This window comes from Oncorhynchus masou, chromosome 15 (assembly GCF_036934945.1).
Source record: "Oncorhynchus masou masou isolate Uvic2021 chromosome 15, UVic_Omas_1.1, whole genome shotgun sequence".
In the NCBI taxonomy this organism is placed as follows: Eukaryota; Metazoa; Chordata; class Actinopteri; order Salmoniformes; family Salmonidae; genus Oncorhynchus; species Oncorhynchus masou.
In genome coordinates, this window is record NC_088226.1 from 70,475,489 (window position 1) to 70,495,828 (window position 20,340).

The window sequence follows — 20,340 nt, forward strand, 5'->3', positions numbered from 1 at the left end:
GCAAATGGACCACAACTAAGCCCAAAAAAAGAGATTGTATTTGAAAATAACAATAATTTCATTTAGAAATAGCGAAGCTCTTCTCCCTGACATTTACATTTAGCATATAATCTAGATGGAAATTATAAAATAAAAAATGATGACAGATTGAATCAAACACTAAATCGCAGCTACTCAGGGTAATTTATTTATATAGCTGTCTGACTCTGCTAATGTTATACAGCCACAGTGTGTTGGTGTGTGTGTGTGTGTGTGTGTGTGTGTGTGTGTGTGTGTCAGAGAGAAAGAGCTGTGTGACTATGCTAATGTTATACAGACACTCGCTGTGTCTGTTTGTGTGAGGGAGTGTGTGTGTGTGTGTGTGTGTGTGTGTGTGTGTGTGTGTGTGTGTGTGTGTGTGTGTGTGTGTGTGTGTGTGTGTGTGTGTGTGTGTGTGTGTGTGTGTGTGTGTGTGTGGGTGTAAATTACAAGGATCATCACCTACAGCTTCCTGCTTACAGACGGTCCTCTACACACGCAACACGCACACGGACACACACACACACACACACACAGACACACCACAAACAGACACACCTCTTCCAAATACTTATTTACATTCAAAATGGCTTTTAAAAATGTGCTAAAAGGTCAAACTCGGTCATCTATCTAGCTGCTACCAACCCTGTCATCTGTCTTGCTGCTACCAACCCTGTCATCTATCTAGCTGCTACCAACCCTGTCATCTATCTAGCTGCTACCAACCCTGTCATCTATCTAGCTCCTACCAAGTATGTCATCTATCTAGCTGCTACCAACCCTGTCATCTATCTAGCTGCTACCAACCCTGTCATCTATCTAGCTGCTACCAACCCTGTCATCTATCTAGCTGTTACCAACCCTGTCATCTATCTAGCTGCTACCAACATTGTCATCTATCTAGCTGCTACCAACTATGTCATCTATCTAGCTGATACCAACTATGTCATCTATCTAGCTGCTACCAACTATGTCATCTATCTTGCTGCTACCAATCTAGCTGCTGTCATCTATCTAGCTGCTACCAACCCTGTCATCTATGTAGCTGCTACCAAACCTGTCATCTATCTAGCTGCTACCAACTATGTCATCTGTCTAGCTGCTACCAACCCTGTCATCTATCTAGCTGCTACTGACCTTGTCATCTATCTAGCTGCTACGATCCATGTCATCTATCTAGCTGCTGATAACGCTGTCATCTATCTAGCTGTTACCCAACCTGTCATCTATCTAGCTGCTACCAACCCTGTCATCTATCTAGCTGCTACCAACTATGTCATCCATCTAGCTGCTACCAACTATGTAATCTATCTAGCTGCTATCAACTATGTCATCTATCGAGCTGCTACCAACCCTGTCATCTATCTAGCTGCTACCAACCCTGTCATCTATGTAGCTGCTACCAAACCTGTCATCTATCTAGCTGCTACCAACTATGTCATCTATCTAGCTGCTACCAACCCTGTCATCTATCTAGCTGCTACTAACCTTGTCATCTATCTAGCTGCTACCAACCATGTCATCTATCTAGCTGCTACCAACCCTGTCATCTATCTAGCTGCTACTAACCTTGTCATCTATCTAGCTGCTACCATCCATGTCATCTATCTAGCTGATACCAACTATGTCATCTATCTAGCTGCTACCAACCCTGTCATCTATCTTGCTGCTACCAACCTGTCATCTATCTAGCTGCTACCAACCCTGTCATCTATCTAGCTGCTACCAACCCTGTCATCTATCTAGCTGCTACCAAACCTGTCATCTATCTAGCTGATACCAACTATGTCATCTGTCTAGCTGCTACCAACCCTGTCATCTATCTTGCTGCTACCAATCCTTGTCATCTATCTAGCTGCTACCATCCATGTCATCTATCTAGCTGCTACCAACCCTGTCATCTATGTAGCTGTTACCCAACCTGTCATCTATCTAGCTGCTACCAACTATGTCATCTGTCTAGCTTCTACCAACCCTGTCATCTATCTAGCTGCTACCAACTTGTCATCTATCTAGCTGCTATCAATCCATGTCATCTATCTAGCTGCTGATAACCCTGTCATCTATCTAGCTATTACCAACCCTGTCATCTATCTAGCTGTTACCAACCTGTCATCTATCTAGCTGCTACCAACCCTGTCATCTATCTAGCTGCTACCAACTATGTCATCTATCTAGCTGCTACCAACCATGTCATCTATCTAGCTGCTATCAACCCTGTCATCTATCTAGCTGCTACCAACTATGTCATCTATCTAGCTGCTACCAACCCTGTCATCTATCTAGCTGCTACCAACCCTTTCATCTATCTAGCTGCTACCAACTATGTCATCTATCTAGCTGATACCAACCCTGTCATCTATCTAGCTGCTACCAACTATGTCATCAATCTTGCTGCTACCAATCCTCTCATCTATCTAGCTGCTACCAACCATGTCATCTATCTAGCTGCTACCAACCCTGTCATCTATGTAGCTGCTACCAAACCTGTCATCTATCTAGCTGCTACCAACTATGTCATCTGTCTAGCTTCTACCAACCCTGTCATCTATCTAGCTGCTACTGACCTTGTCATCTATCTAGCTGCTACGATCCATGTCATCTATCTAGCTGCTGATAATGCTGTCATCTATCTAGCTATTACCAACCCTGTCATCTATCTAGCTGTTACCCAACCTGTCATCTATCTAGCTGCTACCAACCATGTCATCTATCTAGCTGCTACCAACTATGTCATCTATCTAGCTGCTACCAACTATGTAATCTATCTAGCTGCTATCAACTATGTCATCTATCTAGCTGCTACCAACCCTGTCATCTATGTAGCTGCTACCAAACCTGTCATCTATCTAGCTGCTACCAACTATGTCATCTATCTTGCTGCTACCAATCTGTCATCTATCTAGCTGCTACCAACCCTGTCATCTATCTAGCTGCTACCAACCCTGTCATCTATGTAGCTGCTACCAAACCTGTCATCTATCTAGCTGCTACCAACTATGTCATCTATCTTGCTGCTACCAATCCTCTCATCTATCTAGCTGCTACCAACCCTTTCATCTATCTAGCTGCTACCAACCCTGTCATCTATGTAGCTGCTACCAAACCTGTCATCTATCTAGCTGCTACCAACTATGTCATCTGTCTAGCTTCTACCAACCCTGTCATCTATCTAGCTGCTACTGACTATGTCATCTATCTAGCTGCTACGATCCATGTCATCTATCTAGCTGCTGATAACGCTGTCATCTATCTAGCTATTACCAACCCTGTCATCTATCTAGCTGTTACCCAACCTGTCATCTATCTAGCTGCTACCAACCCTGTCATCTATCTAGCTGCCACCAACTATGTCATCTATCTAGCTGCTACCAACTATTTCATCTATCTAGCTGCTATCAACTATGTCATCTATCTAGCTGCTACCAACCCTGTCATCTATCTAGCTGCTACCAACCCTGTCATCTATCTAGCTGCTACCAACCCTGTCATCTATGTAGCTGCTACCAAACCTGCCATCTATCTAGCTGCTACCAACTATGTCATCTATCTAGCTGCTACCAACCCTGTCATCTATCTAGCTGCTACTAACCTTGTCATCTATCTAGCTGCTACGATCCATGTCATCTATCTAGCTGCTACCAACCCTGTCATCTATCTAGCTGCTACCAACCCTGTCATCTATGTAGCTGCTACCAACCCTGTCATCTATCTAGCTGCTACCAACTATGTCATCTATCTTGCTGCTACCAATCCTGTCATCTATCTAGCTGCTACCAACCCTTTCATCTATCTAGCTGCTACCAACCCTGTCATCTATCTAGCTGCTACCAAACCTGTCATCTATCTAGCTGCTACCAACTATGTCATCTATCTTGCTGCTACCAATCCTGTCATCTATCTAGCTGCTACCAACCCTGTCATCTATCTAGCTGCTACCAACCTGTCATCTATGTAGCTGCTACCAAACCTGTCATCTATCTAGCTGCTACCAACTATGTCATCTGTCTAGCTGCTACCAACCCTGTCATCTATCTAGCTGCTACTCACTATGTCATCTATCTAGCTGCTACCATCCCTGTCATCTATCTAGCTGCTGATAACCTGTCATCTATCTAGCTGCTACCAACCCTGTCATCTATCTAGCTGCTACCCAACCTGTCATCTATCTAGCTGCTACCAACCCTGTCATCTATCTAGCTGCTACCAACTATGTCATCTATCTAGCTGCTACCAACTATGTCATCTATCTAGCTGCTATCAACTATGTCATCTATCTAGCTGCTACCAACCCTGTCATCTATCTAGCTGCTACCAACCCTGTCATCTATCTAGCTGCTACCAACCCTGTCATCTATCTAGCTGCTACCAACTATGTCATCTATCTAGCTGCTACCAACTATGTCATCTATCTAGCTGCTACCAACCCTGTCATCTATCTAGCTGCTACCAACCTTGTCATCTATCTAGCTGCTACGATCCATGTCATCTATCTAGCTGCTACCAACCCTGTCATCTATCTAGCTGCTACCAACCCTGTCATCTATCTAGCTGCTACCAACTATGTCATCTATCTAGCTGCTACCAACCCTGTCATCTATCTAGCTGCTACTGACCTTGTCATCTATCTAGCTGCTACCAACTATGTCATCAATCTAGCTGCTGATAACGCTGTCATCTATCTAGCTATTACCAACCCTGTCATCTATCTAGCTGTTATCCAACCTGTCATCTATCTAGCTGCTACCAACCCTGTCATCTATCTAGCTGCTACCAACCCTGTCATCTATCTAGCTGCTACCCACCCTGTCATCTATCTAGCTGCTACCAACTATGTCATCTATCTAGCTGCTACCAACCCTGTCATCTATCTAGCTGCTACCCTTGTCATCTATCTAGCTGCTACCATCCATGTCATCTATCTAGCTGCTGATAACCTTGTCATCTATCTAGCTGTTACCATCCCTGTCATCTATCTAGCTGTTATAACCCTGTCATCTATCTAGCTGCTACCAACCCTGTCATCTATATCTAGCTGTTATCCAACCTGTCATCTATCTAGCTGCTATCAACTATGTCATCTATCTAGCTGCTACCAACCCTGTCATCTATCTAGCTGCTACCCAACCTGTCATCTATCTAGCTGCTACCAACTATGTCATCTATCTAGCTGCTACCAACCCTGTCATCTATCTAGCTGCTACTAACCTTGTCATCTATCTAGCTGCTACGATCCATGTCATCTATCTAGCTGCTGATAACGCTGTCATCTATCTAGCTGTTACCAACCCTGTCATCTATCTAGCTTTTACCAACCCTGTCATCTATCTAGCTGCTACCAACCCTGTCATCTATCTAGCTGCTACGATCCATGTCATCTATCTAGCTGCTACCAACCCTGTCATCTATGTAGCTGCTACGACCATCCTCTGTATTATAATAAGAATTGCCTGACTTCTAATCTCTCTGCATCTATATCTGGGCATTAACTTGGATCAATAGGTTGTTCTACACTAGAGGTCAAAAGTGGTCACTAGGTGTCACTAGAGGTCGTTTGACACTTCATATATACTCTGTGTGCATCGTATGAAAATAGTCAGAGACGTGCACACGGACATGCACACACACACACACACACACACACACACACACACACACACACACACACACACACACACACACACACACACACACACACACACACACACACACACGCACACACACTCGGACGCAAGGACGCACGCACATATACACAAAAGCAATGTAGTGACACACAATGTCAACGCTATGTAATATCCTTCCCTGGACGTCAGAAGCAGGAACCCGAACACCAAGTAGAAAAGACAAGAAAATAGAAACATTTAAAATAAACACAGTCAAAGATCACTACACCAAAATGAAGATAGGAAATTATATGACAACAGAGAGTCAAAGATCACTCCACCGAAATGAAGATAGGAAATGATATGACAACAGAGAGTCAAAGATCACTCCACCGAAATTAAGATAGGAAATGATATGACAACAGAGAGTCAAAGATCACTCCACCGAAATGAAGATAGGAAATGATATGACAACAGAGACTCAAAGATCACTCCACCGAAATGAAGATAGGAAATGATATGACAACAGAGAGTCAAAGAAGATCACTCCACCGAAATGAAGATAGGAAATTATTTGACAACAGGTACAAAAAGATTAGACATGGTTTAAAGACAACATGGTATCAGGGAGTGGTGTTTAAAGATTAGACATGGTATCAGGGAGTGGTGTTTAAAGACTAGACATGGTATCAGGGAGTGGTGTTTAAAGACATGGTGTCAGGGAGTGGTGTTTAAAGACAAGGTATCAGGGAGTGGTGTTTAAAGACAAGGTATCAGGGAGTGGTGTTTAATGACATGGTATCAGGGAGTGGTGTTTAAAGACAAGGTATCAGGGAGTGGTGTTTAAAGACTAGACATGGTATCAGGGAGTGGTGTTTAAAGACTAGACATGGTGTTTAAAGACAGGTATCAGAGTGGTGTTTAAAGACATGGTATCAGGGAGTGGTGTTTAAAGACTAGACATGGTATCAGGGAGTGGTGTTTAAAGACAAGGTATCAGGGAGTGGTGTTTAAAGACATGGTGTCAGGGAGTGGTGTATAAAGACAAGGTATCAGGGAGTGGTGTTTAAAGACATGGTGTCAGGGAGTGGTGTATAAAGACAAGGTATCAGGGAGTGGTGTTTAAAGACATGGTATCAGGGAGTAGTGTTTAAAGACATGGTGTCAGGGAGTGGTGTTTAAAGACATGTTGTCAGGGAGTGGTGTTTAAAGACAGACATGGTATCAGGGAGTGATGTTTAAAGACATGGTGTCAGGGAGTGGTGTTTAAAGACAAGGTATCAGGGAGTGGTGTTTAAAGATTAGACATGGTATCAGGGAGTGGTGTTTAAAGACATGGTATCAGGGAGTGGTGTTTAAAGACTAGACATGGTGTCAGGGAGTGGTGTTTAAAGACATGGTATCAGGGAGTGGTGTTTAAAGACAAGGTATCAGGGAGTGGTGTTTAAAGACATGGTGTCAGGGAGTGGTGTTTAAAGACATGGTATCAGGGAGTGGTGTTTAAAGATTAGACATGGTATCAGGGAGTGGTGTTTAAAGACTAGACATGGTGTCAGGGAGTGGTGTTTAAAGACTAGACATGGTGTCAGGGAGTGGTGTTTAAAGACAAGGTATCAGGGAGTGGTGTTTAAAGATTAGACATGGTATCAGGGAGTGGTGTTTAAAGACTAGACATGGTATCAGGGAGTGGTGTTTAAAGACAAGGTATCAGGGAGTGGTGTTTAAAGACAGACATGGTATCAGGGAGTGGTGTTTAAAGACATGGTGTCAGGGAGTGGTGTTTAAAGACAAGGTATCAGGGAGTGGTGTTTAAAGACAGACATGGTATCAGGGAGTGGTGTTTAAAGACATGGTATCAGGGAGTGGTGTTTAAAGACATGGTATCAGGGAGTGGTGTTTAAAGACATGGTATCAGGGAGTGGTGTTTAAAGACATGGTATCAGGGAGTGGTGTTTAAAGACAAGGTATCAGGGAGTGGTGTTTAAAGACATGGTATCAGGGAGTGGTGTTTAAAGACATGGTGTCAGGGAGTGGTGTTTAAAGACATGGTGTCAGGGAGTGGTGTTTAAAGACAAGGTATCAGGGAGTGGTGTTTAAAGACATGTTGTCAGGGAGTGGTGTTTAAAGACAAGGTATCAGGGAGTGATGTTTAAAGACATGGTATCAGGGAGTGGTGTTTAAAGACAAGGTATCAGGGAGTGGTGTTTGAAGACATGGTGTCAGGGAGTGGTGTTTAAAGACATGGTATCAGGGAGTGGTGTTTAAAGATTAGACATGGTATCAGGGAGTGGTGTTTAAAGACTAGACATGGTATCGGGGAGTGGTGTTTAAAGACATGGTATCAGGGAGTGGTGTTTAAAGACATGGTATCAGGGAGTGGTGTTTAAAGACATGGTATCAGGGAGTTGTTTAAAGAACATCAGACAGAGACAATCAGACATGGTGTCAGAGACAGTCAAAGACTAGACATGGTGTCAGGGAGTGGTGTTTAAAGACAGAGACAATGGTGTTTAAAGACAAGGTACAGAGAGTGGTGTTTGAAGACAAGGTACAGGGAGTGGTGTTTAAAATTAGACATGGTACAGGGAGTCACAACCCAGACATGAGGGAGTGGTGTTTAAAACCCAGACATGAGGGAGAGTGTTTAAAGACAGACAGGTGACAGTCAAACCCATGACAGAGACGGTGTTTAAAACAAGGTATCAGAGACAGGTGTTTACCAAGACAGACAGAGACAGTGTTTACAACTAGACATGGTATCAGTGGTGTTTAAAACAAGGTATCAGAGTGGTGTTTAAAGACAGACAGAGACAGTCACAACTCAGACAGAGTCAGTTTACAACTGGACAGAGTCAGTCACAACTCAGACAGAGTCAGTCAAACCCAGACAGAGACGGTGTTTAAAGTCAGACAGAGACAGTTTAAAGACAGACAGAGACAGTCACAACAAGACAGAGTGGTGTTTGAACCCATGGTGTCAGAGACAGTGTTTAAAACATGGACAGAGTCAGTCAAAACCCAGACAGAGACAGTCACAACTCAGACAGAGTCAGTCAAAGACATGGTGACAGAGTCAGTCACAACCCAGACAGAGACGGTTTTACCAAGTCAGACAGAGACAGTCACAACCCAGACAGAGACGGTGTTTAACCCAGACAGAGACAGTTACCAACCCATGGTATCAGAGACAGTTACCAACCCAGACAGAGACGGTTACCAAGACAGACAGAGACAGTCACAACCCAGACAGAGACGGTTACAATCCAGACAGAGACAGTCACAACCCAGACAGAGACGGTTACAACCCAGACAGAGACAGTTACAACCCAGACAGAGACAGTTACCAACCCAGACAGAGACAGTTACCAACCCAGACAGAGACAGTCAGACAGAGTCAACCCAGACAGAGACAGTTACAACCCAGACAGAGACAGTCACAACCCAGACAGAGACAGTCACAACCCAGACAGAGACAGTCACAACTCAGACAGAGTCAGTCACAACCCAGACAGAGACAGTCACAACTCAGACAGAGACAGTCACAACTCAGACAGAGTCAGTCACAACTCAGACAGAGTCAGTCACAACCCAGACAGAGACGGTTACCAAGTCAGACAGAGACAGTCACAACCCAGACAGAGACAGTCACAGACAGAGACAGTCACAACCCAGACAGAGACAGTCACAACTCAGACAGAGTCCAGACAGAGACAGTCACAACTCAGACAGAGTCAGTCACAACCCAGACAGAGACAGTCACAACTCAGACAGAGTCAGTCACAACCCAGACAGAGACACCAAGTCACAGACTCACAACCCAGACAGAGTCAGACAGAGACAGTCAACCCAGACAGAGACAGTTACAACCCAGACAGAGACAGTTACCAAGTCAGACAGAGACAGTCACAACCCAGACAGAGACGGTTACCAATCCAGACAGACAGTCACAACCCAGACAGACGGTTGGTTACCAACCCAGACAGAGACAGTCACAACCCAGACAGAGACAGTTACCAACCCAGACAGAGACAGTAACCAGACAGAGTCAGTCACAACCCAGACAGAGACAGTTACCAACCCAGACAGAGTCAGTCACAACCCAGACAGAGACGGTTAGTCAGACAGAGACAGTCACAACCCAGACAGAGACGGTTACCAACCCAGACAGAGACAGTTAGTCCAGACAGACCCAGACAGAGACGGTTACAAGTCAGACAGAGACAGTCACAACCCAGACAGAGACGGTTACCAATCCAGACAGAGACAGTCACAACCCAGACAGAGACGGTTACCAACCCAGACAGAGATGGTTACCAACCCAGACAGAGACAGTTACCAACCCAGACAGAGACAGTTACCAACCCAGACAGAGACAGTCACAACTCAGACAGAGTCAGTCACAACCCAGACAGAGACAGTTACAACCCAGACAGAGACAGTCACAACCCAGACAGAGACGGTTACCAACCCAGACAGAGACAGTTACAACCCAGACAGAGACGGTTACCAACCCAGACAGAGACGGTTACCAACCCAGACAGAAACAGTCACAACTCAGACAGAGTCAGTCACAACCCAGACAGAGACAGTTACCAAGTCAGACAGAGACAGTTACCAACTCAGACAGAGACAGTCACAACCCAGACAGAGACGGTTACCAAGTCAGACAGAGACAGTCACAACCCAGACAGAGATGGTTACCAACCCAGAATTAGACAGTCACAACTCAGACAGAGAGGGTTACCAATTCAGACAGAGACAGTCACAACTCAGACAGAGATGGTTACCAACCCAGACAGAGACAGTTACCAACCCAGACAGAGACAGTTACCAACCCAGACAGAGACAGTCACAACTCAGACAGAGATGGTTACCAAGTCAGACAGAGCCAGTCACAACTCAGACAGAGATGGTTACCAAGTCAGACAGAGAGGGTTACCAAGTCAGACAGAGACAGTCACAACTCAGACAGAGATGGTTACCAACCCAGACAGAGACAGTTACCAACCCAGACAGAGACAGTCACAACTCAGACAGAGACAGTTACCAACTCAGACAGAGACAGTTACCAACCCAGACAGAGACAGTTACCAACCCAGACAGAGACAGTTACCAACCCAGACAGAGACAGTCACAACTCAGACAGAGACAGTTACCAAGTCAGACAGAGACAGTTACCAAGTCAGACAGAGACAGTCACAACTCAGACAGAGAGGGTTACCAACTCAGACAGACAACCCAGACAGAGACAGTTACCACCCAACAGAGACAGTCAGACAGAGACAGTCACAACTCAGACACTGAGGGTTACCAAGTCAGACAGTCACAACTCAGACAGAGAGTTACCAAGTCAGACAGAGACAGTCACAACTCAGACAGAGATGGTTACCAACCCAGACAGAGACGGTTACCAACAGGCCAGACAGACAGAGATGGTTACCAACCCAGACAGAGACAGTTACCAACCCAGACAGAGACAGTTACCAACCCAGACAGAGACAGTCACAACTCAGACAGAGGGTTACCAAGTCAGACAGAGCCAGTCACAACTCAGACAGAGGGTTACCAAGTCAGACAGAGACAGTCACAACTCAGACAGAGAGTCAGACAGAGCTCAGGTTCAGACAGAGACAGTCACAACTCAGACAGAGAGGGTTACCAACTCAGACCCAGACAGAGACAGTCACAACTCAGACAGAGAGGGTTACCAAGTCAGACAGAGACAGTCACAACTCAGACAGAGAGGGTTACCAAGTCAGACAGAGACAGTCACAACTCAGACAGAGAGGGTTACCAAGTCAGACAGAGACAGTCACAACCCAGACAGAGATGGTTACCAACCCAGACAGAGACAGTCACAACTCAGACAGAGATGGTTACCAACCCAGACAGAGACGGTTACCAAGTCAGGCAGAGACAGTCACAACCCAGACAGAGATGGTTACCAACCCAGACAGAGACAGTTACCAACCCAGACAGAGACAGTTACCAACCCAGACAGAGACAGTCACAACTCAGACAGAGAGGGTTACCAAGTCAGACAGAGCCAGTCACAACTCAGACAGAGAGGGTTACCAAGTCAGACAGAGCCAGTCACAACTCAGACAGAGAGGATTACCAAGTCAGACAGAGAGGGTTACCAAGTCAGACAGAGACAGTCACAACTCAGACAGAGAGGGTTACCAACTCAGACAGAGAGGGTTACCAACCCAGACAGAGACAGTCACAACTCAGACAGAGAGGGTTACCAAGTCAGACAGAGACAGTCACAAGTCAGACAGAGAGGGTTACCAAGTCAGACAGAGACAGTCACAACCCAGACAGAGAGGGTTACCAAGTCAGACAGAGAGGGTTACCAAGTCAGACAGAGACGGTTACCAAGTCAGACAGAGACAGTCACAACTCAGACAGAGGAAAAAGAAGAAACAGAGAGAGACTCACAGGAAGGACTTGGCATCCAGGCCTCTGTTTTTCAACTGGCCCATCATGTGATCCCAGGAGCCAGGATTTCCTCCTCCTCTTCCTCCTCCTCCTCCTCCTCCTCCTCTGTATTGTGAAGTGCCTGCCCCTGCCGGGCTCCCTCGCACCCTCCTGGGACCTCCTCGAGTGCCCCCACCTCCTTCACTGCCCCCGCCTCCCCCAGGATGGCCATGACCCGGCGGGGTTACCTGGTATAGCTCTCCCAGGCTCTGTGAGGAGGTGGGTGGGAGCTGGGTGAGGCTTGGGGCAGGTGGGTGGATGAATGGCTGCTGGAGACTCTGCTGACGTAGCAGGGTGCGTGGCCGGGCCAGCGGCCCAGCTGAGGGGAGGGGATCCAGGGTGGAGGCAGAGGACAGAGCACCTACTGAGTCTCCAAAGCTGGGAGGGCAGAGCAGCAGGAAGGGGAGGGAGCAAGGGGAGGAGGAGGAGGAGGAGGAGGGAGGAGGAGGAGGAGGGTCGGGAGAAGGAGAGCGGAGGAGGAAGGAGGAGGATGGGAGGGAGAAGGAGAGCAGAGGAGGGAGGAGGAGGATGGGAGGGAGAAGGATAGTTTGGATAGCAAGGACATGAAAGGGTGAGGGGACAGAGAGATAGACAAGAGTGGAGGAGAGAGAAGGATTCATGAGAGGGGAAGGAGGTACAGGACAGAAGGGAGAAACCGATGTTGGTGGGCGGGGGACAAATGGAAGAAGGGAGAAACCGATGTTGGTGGGCGGGGGACAAATGGAAGAAGGGAGAAACCGATGTTGGTGGGCGGGGGACAAATGGAAGAAGGGAGAAACCGATGTTGGTGGGCGGGGGGACAAATGGAAGAAGGCAGAAACCGATGTTGGTGGGCGGGGGACAAATGGAAGAAGGCAGAAACCGATGTTGGTGGGCGGGGTCAAATGGAAGAAGGCAGAAACCGATGTTGGTGGGCGGGGGACAAATGGAAGAAGGCAGAAACCGATGTTGGTGGGCGGGGGACAAATGGAAGAAGGGAGAAACCGATGTTGATGGGCAGGGGACAAATGGAAGAAGGGAGAAACCGATGTTGATGGGCGGGGGACAAATGGAAGAAGGCAGAAACCGATGTTGGTGGGCGGGGGACAAATGGAAGAAGGGAGAAACCGATGTTGGTGGGCGGGGGACAAATGGAAGAAGGGAGAAACCGATGTTAGTGGGCGGGGGACAAATGGAAGAAGGGAGAAACCGATGTTGGGGCGGGGACAAATGGAAGAAGGGAGAAACCGATGTTGATGGGCAGGGGACAAATGGAAGAAGGGAGAAACCGATGTTGGTGGGCGGGGGACAAATGGAAGAAGGCAGAAACCGATGTTGGTGGGCGGGGGACAAATGGAAGAAGGCAGAAACCGATGTTGGTGGGCGGGGGACAAATGGAAGAAGGGAGAAACCGATGTTGGTGGGCGGGGGACAAATGGAAGAAGGCAGAAACCGATGTTGGTGGGCGGGGGACAAATGGAAGAAGGGAGAAACCGATGTTGGTGGGCGGGGACAAATGGAAGAAGGGAGAAACCGATGTTGGTGGGCGGGGACAAATGGAAGAAGGCAGAAACCGATGTTGGTGGGCGGGGGACAAATGGAAGAAGGCAGAAACCGATGTTGGTGGGCGGGGGACAAATGGAAGAAGGAGAAACCGATGTTGATGGGCGGGGGACAAATGGAAGAAGGGAGAAACCGATGTTGGTGGGCGGGGACAAATGGAAGAAGGAGAAACCGATGTTGGTGGGCGGGGGACAAATGGAAGAAGGGAGAAACCGATGTTGGTGGGCGGGGACAAATGGAAGAAGGGAGAAACCGATGTTGGTGGGCGGGGGACAAATGGAAGAAGGGAGAAACCGATGTTGGTGGGCGGGGACAAATGGAAGAAGGAGAAACCGATGTTGGTGGGCGGGGGACAAATGGAAGAAGGCAGAAACCGATGCAGTGGGCGGGGATAAATGGAAGAAGGCAGAGATGTTAGTGGGCGGGGACAAATGGAAGAAGGGAGAAACCGAGTTGGTGGGCGGGGACAAATGGAGTAGCAGAGATATGTTGGTGGGCGGGATACAAATGGAGAGATAGCAGTAGCCGATGTTAGTGGGCAGGGGACAAATGGAAGTAGTAGCAGAGTGGGCGGGGAGCAGAAGATAGCAGTAGTTGGTGGGCGGGGGACAAATGGAAGAAGGGATAGCAGTGGTGTTGCGAGATAAGATAGCAGTAGCAGAGATAGCAGGAGCAGAGATAGTAGTAGCAGGGATGAGACAGCACCAGTAACAGCAGTAGCAGAGATAGTAGTAGCAGAGATAGCAGTAGCAGAGATAGTAAGAGCAGATATAGTAGTAGCAGAGATAGCAGCACCAGTAACAGCAGCAGAGATAGCAGCACCAGTAACAGCAGCAGAGATAGCAGCACCAGTAACAGCAGCAGAGATAGCAGCACCAGTAACAGCAGCAGAGATAGCACCAGTAACAGCAGTAGAGATAGCAGCACCAGTAACAGTAGTAGAGATAGCAGCACCAGTAACAGCAGCAGAGATAGCAGCACCAGTAACAGCAGCAGAGATAGCAGCACCAGTAACAGCAGCAGAGATAGCACCAGTAACAGCAGCAGAGATAGCAGCACCAGTAACAGCAGCAGAGATAGCAGCACCAGTAACAGCAGCAGAGATAGCAGCACCAGTAACAGCAGCAGAGATAGCAGCACCAGTAACAGCAGCAGAGATAGCAGCACCAGTAACAGCAGTAGAGATAGCAGCACCAGTAACAGCAGCAGAGATAGCACCAGTAACAGCAGTAGAGATAGCACCAGTAACAGCAGCAGAGATAGCAGCACCAGTAACAGCAGCAGAGATAGCAGCACCAGTAACAGCAGTAGAGACAGCACCAGTAACAGCAGTAGAGATAGCAGCACCAGTAACAGCAGCAGAGATAGCAGCACCAGTAACAGCAGCAGAGATAGCAGCACCAGTAACAGCAATAGAGATAGCAGCACCAGTAACAGCAGCAGAGATAGCACCAGTAACAGCAGTAGAGATAGCACCAGTAACAGCAGCAGAGATAGCAGCACCAGTAACAGCAGTAGAGATAGCACCAGTAACAGCAGTAGAGATAGCAGCACCAGTAACAGCAGCAGAAGGAGCTGTTAGCAGGTGTGTGTGTGTAACGTGTGTGTCTGGGCGCCGTGCGTTTGTGGGCGTGGTACGAGTCGGCGTTGGTTGGATCTGAAAGGTCCGTATGGGCATGGTCGAGCACATCTGTTGCCGTGGGTGTGTCGGCGTGTGTGTGTGTGGCGTCCCAACGTGGCTGACGAAGCTGGCTCTTCTAGACGAATACTTTACAGGTTTGTTCCTCTCTCTCTTCTCAACTTTTAAAAGCACTATATAATTTCCTTTTCAATTCCTTCTCCTTTCTCTGTCTAAATCTATGTCCTCGTTTAAATACAACGCTCCGCCCCTAGAGACGTCCTCCCAGCCAACCAACTCCTCAGCCTCTCACCCTCTCCTCTCCTCTCCTCTCCTCTCCTCTCCTCTCCTCTCCTCTCCTCTCCTCTCCCCTCTCCCCTCCCTCTCCCCTCTCCTCCCCCTCTCCTCCCCCTCCCCCTCTCCGCTCTCCTCTCTTCCATCTTTTATCTTTCTTTATCTGTTTTCAAGTTGTTCCCTTGCTTTACTAGCAGTACGTCTCTATCAAAACAAGATAGTAGATTATGTTTTAGTTCAGTTATCTATAAACCTATTACATATTACAAGGAGATGTTGGTTTCATTTTTTTCTAGCTCGGTATCCCAAAACGCTCCTTTAAAGTGTTTCCCAACTCTCTAAACGTACCTTCTTCCGCCTTCCCTGACAGAGTCGCACTGTAATCTGAACTGGGTGAACACCGTGCTATTCACATTACGAGGCACTTCACAGCTGGCTTTATATGCGACTGTACACAGGTCTCTTTCAGACTGCATTTTAAATCGTCTGGTATTGAACTTATATAACTAGTCAAAAGGGGAAAGGAGAGTCAAAAGGGGAAATTAAATAGTTGAAGAGACCACTTGAAGGGAGATGGAGGCTTTATATAAAGAGAGAGGGAAAGATGGGACCGATAAGGAAGAGAGAGAAAGCGAGCGATGGAGGGAGAGAGAGAAAAAACAACAACACAAGAGACACAGACACAAGAGACACAGACAGAAGAGACACCAACAGAAGAGACACCAACACAAGAGACACAGGCACAAGAGACACAGACACAAGAGACACCAACACAAGAGACACCAACACAAGAGACACCAACACAAGAGACACAGACACAAGAGACACCAACACAAGAGACACCAACACAAGAGACACAGACACAAGGGACACCAACACAAGAGACACCAACACAATAGACACCAATACAAGAGACACCAACACAAGAGACACCAACACAAGATACACAGGCACAAGAGACACCAACACAAGAGACACCAACACAAGAGACACCAACACAAGAGACACCAACACAAGAGACACCAATACAAGAGACACCAACACAAGAGACACCAACACAAGAGACACCAACACAAGATACACAGGCACAAGAGACACCAACACAAGAGACACCAATACAAGAGACACAGACACAAGAGACACCAACACAAGATACACAGACACGAGACACCAACACAAGAGACACCAACACAAGAGACACCAACACAAGAGACACAGACACAAGAGACACCATCACAAGAGACACCAATACAAGTGACACCAACACAAGAGACACCAACATGAGACATCAACACAAGAGACACCGACACAAGAGACACCAATACAAGAGACACAGACACAAGAGACACCAACACAAGATACACAGACACAAGAGACACCAACACAAGAGACACCAATACAAGTGACACCAACAGAAGAAACACAGACACAAGAGACACCAACACAAGAGACACCAATACAAGTGACACCAACACAAGAGACACCAACATGAGACATCAACACAAGAGACACAGACACAAGAGACAGACACAAGAGACACCAACACAAGAGACGCCAATACAAGTGACACCAACACAAGAGACACCAACATGAGACATCAACACAAGATACACCAACACAAGAGACACCAAAACAAGAGACACCAACACAAGAGACACCAACACAATAGACACCAACACAAGAGACACCAACACAAGAGACACCAACACAAGAGACACAGACACAAGAGACACCAACACAAGAGACACAGACACAAGAGACACCAACACAAGAGACACCAACACAAGAGACACCAACACAAGAGACACCAACACAAGAGACACCAACACAAGAGACACCAACACAATAGACACCAACACAAGAGACACAGACACAAGAGACACCAACACAAGAGACACCAATACAGAAGACACCAACACAAGAGACACAAATACAAGAGACACCAACACAAGAGACACCAACACAAGAGACACCAACACAAGAGACACCAACACACGAGACACCAACACAAGAGACACAGACACAAGAGACACCAACACAAGAGACACAGACACAAGAGACACCAACACACGAGACACCAACACAAGAGACACCAACACAAGAGACACCGACACAAGAGACACAGGCACTTATAGCGTCCTGGAAATAGAATCCAATTATAGACAGGGGGCAAAGAGAGAAAGATGAGAGGAGGAGATGAGAGGAGAGAAAGAGGGTAGGAGGTCGTGAAGGAGTGAACGTGTTGCGGAGAGAGAGAGAAATCATAGACAGCAGGAGATGTGAAAAAGAAAGGGAGGCGAAACGAAAGAGGGTGGAGAAGCTAAATTAACCGTCTCATTTTCTGACACATTGTGATTAGGGTCTAAAACACGTCATTCAGACAGCGAACTCCAGCGCCGCGTCGACGACACACACATCATGTGAAACTCTTTTCCATCACAGTGTGTTTACAAAGTCTTGAGTTAGATGTTATTTTAACGAGAAACGTACAGAAAAAAATATTTATTAGAGAGAAGCAGACTGTTTGTTAGTGAGTAACAGACTGTGAGTAACATACTGTGAGTAACAGACTGTGAGTAACAGACTGTAACAGAGAACAGACAGAGTACAGACTGAGTAACAGACTGTGAGTAACAGACTGTGAGTAACAGACTGTGAGTAACAGACTGTGAGTAACAGACTGTGAGTAACAGACTGTGAGTAACAGACTGAGAGTAACAGACTGTGAGTAACAGACTGTGAGTAACAGACTGTGAGTAACAGACTGTGAGTAACAGACTGTTTGTTACAGACTGAGTAACAGACTGTGAGTAACAGACTGAGTAACAGACTGAGTAACAGACTGTGAGTAACAGACTGAGTAACAGACTGTGAGTAACAGACTGTGAGTAACAGACTGTGAGTAACAGACTGAGTAACAGACTGTGAGTAACAGACTGTGAGTAACAGACTGTGAGTAACAGACTGAGTAACATACTGTGAGTAACAGACTGTGAGTAACAGACTGTGAGTAACAGACTGTGAGTAACAGACTGTGAGTAACAGACTGTGAGTAACAGACTGTGAGTAACAGACTGTTTGAGTAACAGACTGTGAGTAACAGACTGTGAGTAACAGACTGAGTAACAGACTGAGTAACAGACTGAGTAACAGACTGAGTAACAGACTGAGTAACAGACTGAGAGTAACTGAGTTACAGACTGACTGTGAGTAACAGACTGAGTAACAGACTGAGTAACAGACTGTGAGTAACAGACTGTGAGTAACAGACTGTGAGTAACAGACTGTGAGTAACAGACTGTGAGTAACAGACTGTGAGTAACAGACTGTGAGTAACAGACTGTGAGTAACAGACTGTGAGTAGCAGACTGTGAGTAACAGACTGTGAGTAGCAGACTGTGAGTAACAAACTGTGAGTAACAGACTGTTTGTTAGTGAGTAACAGACTGTGAGTAAGAAACAGACTGTGAGTAAGAAACAGACTGTGAGTGAGAAACAGACTGTGAGTGAGATTAACAGACTGTGAGTGAGATTAACAGACCCCATTGTCTCTGAGTATGTCCTATCGGTCATTTTGCATGCAGGCCCGTGTAGTAGACTATTAGCTGGTTAGTAGTTGGCTTGATGGCAGCTCCGCGACAGTGTAATTCTGCAGTCTATTGTTAGCTCAGAGTTCACATCTTCTGCACGTTATTCCTACCAAGCCCAGCCTGTCATCACACGTTTCAGAGCATCACACCACCTTGGAACATTGGCACCTGGGCCCTTCCAGACTCTTAGTCTCACACTACCTCCCCTCCCTCCTGTCCTCCCTCTTCCTCTCGCACTATCTCCCTCCCAGACTGTCCTCCCTCTTCCTCTCGCACTACCTCCCTCCCTCCTGTTCTCCCTCTTAGTCTCACACTACCACCCCCTCCCTCCTGTCCTCCCTCTTAGTCTCACACTACCTCCCAGACCCCCATCCTCCTGTCCTCCCTCTTAGTCTAACACTACCACCCCCTCCCTCCTGTCCTCGCACTACCTCCCTCCCTCCTGTCCTCCCTCTTAGTCTCACACTACCACCCCTCCCTCCTGTCCTCCCTCTTCCTCTCACACTACCTCCCCTCACTCCTGTCCTCCCTCTTAGTCTCACACTACCTCCCTCCCTCCTGTCCTCCCTCTTAGTCTCACACTACCTCCCCTCCCTCCTGTCCTCCCTCTTAGTCTCACACTACCATCCCTCCCTCCCGTCCCCTCCCTCTTCCTCTCACACTACCTCCCCTCCCTCCTGTCCTCCCTCTTAGTCTATACCCTCTGTTCTCTACCTGTACCATCTATACCCTCTCCCCTTTACCTGTACCACCTATACCCTCTCCCCTCTACCCTATACCTATACCAGTTATGCCCTCTGTCATCTACCTGTACCATCTATACCCTCTACCTATACCATCTATACCCTCTACCTGTACCATCTATACCCTCTACCCTATACCATCTATACCCCTTGTCCTCTACCTGTACCATCTATACCCTCTACCTATACCATCTATACCCTCTCTCTATATCATCTATACCCTCCATCCTCTACCTACACCATCTATACCCTCTGTCATCTACCTATACCATATATACCCTCGACCTATACCATCTATACCCTCTTTCCTATACCTGTACCATCTATACCCTCTACCCTCTACCATCTATACCCTCTACCTATACCACCTATACCCTCTGTCATCTACCTGTACCATCTATACCCTCTACCTATACCACCTATACCCTCTGTCATCTACCTGTACCATCTAT

At 47.0% G+C, this 20,340-nt stretch overlaps 1 pseudogene; it reads right to left on the reverse strand.

Moving 5' to 3' along the window:
• Positions 1 to 12,805, reverse strand: part of LOC135556748 (synaptotagmin-7-like) — a 120,617-nt pseudogene extending 107,812 nt beyond the window's left edge.
• Between the last annotated feature and the right edge of the window lie 7,535 nt (positions 12,806 to 20,340).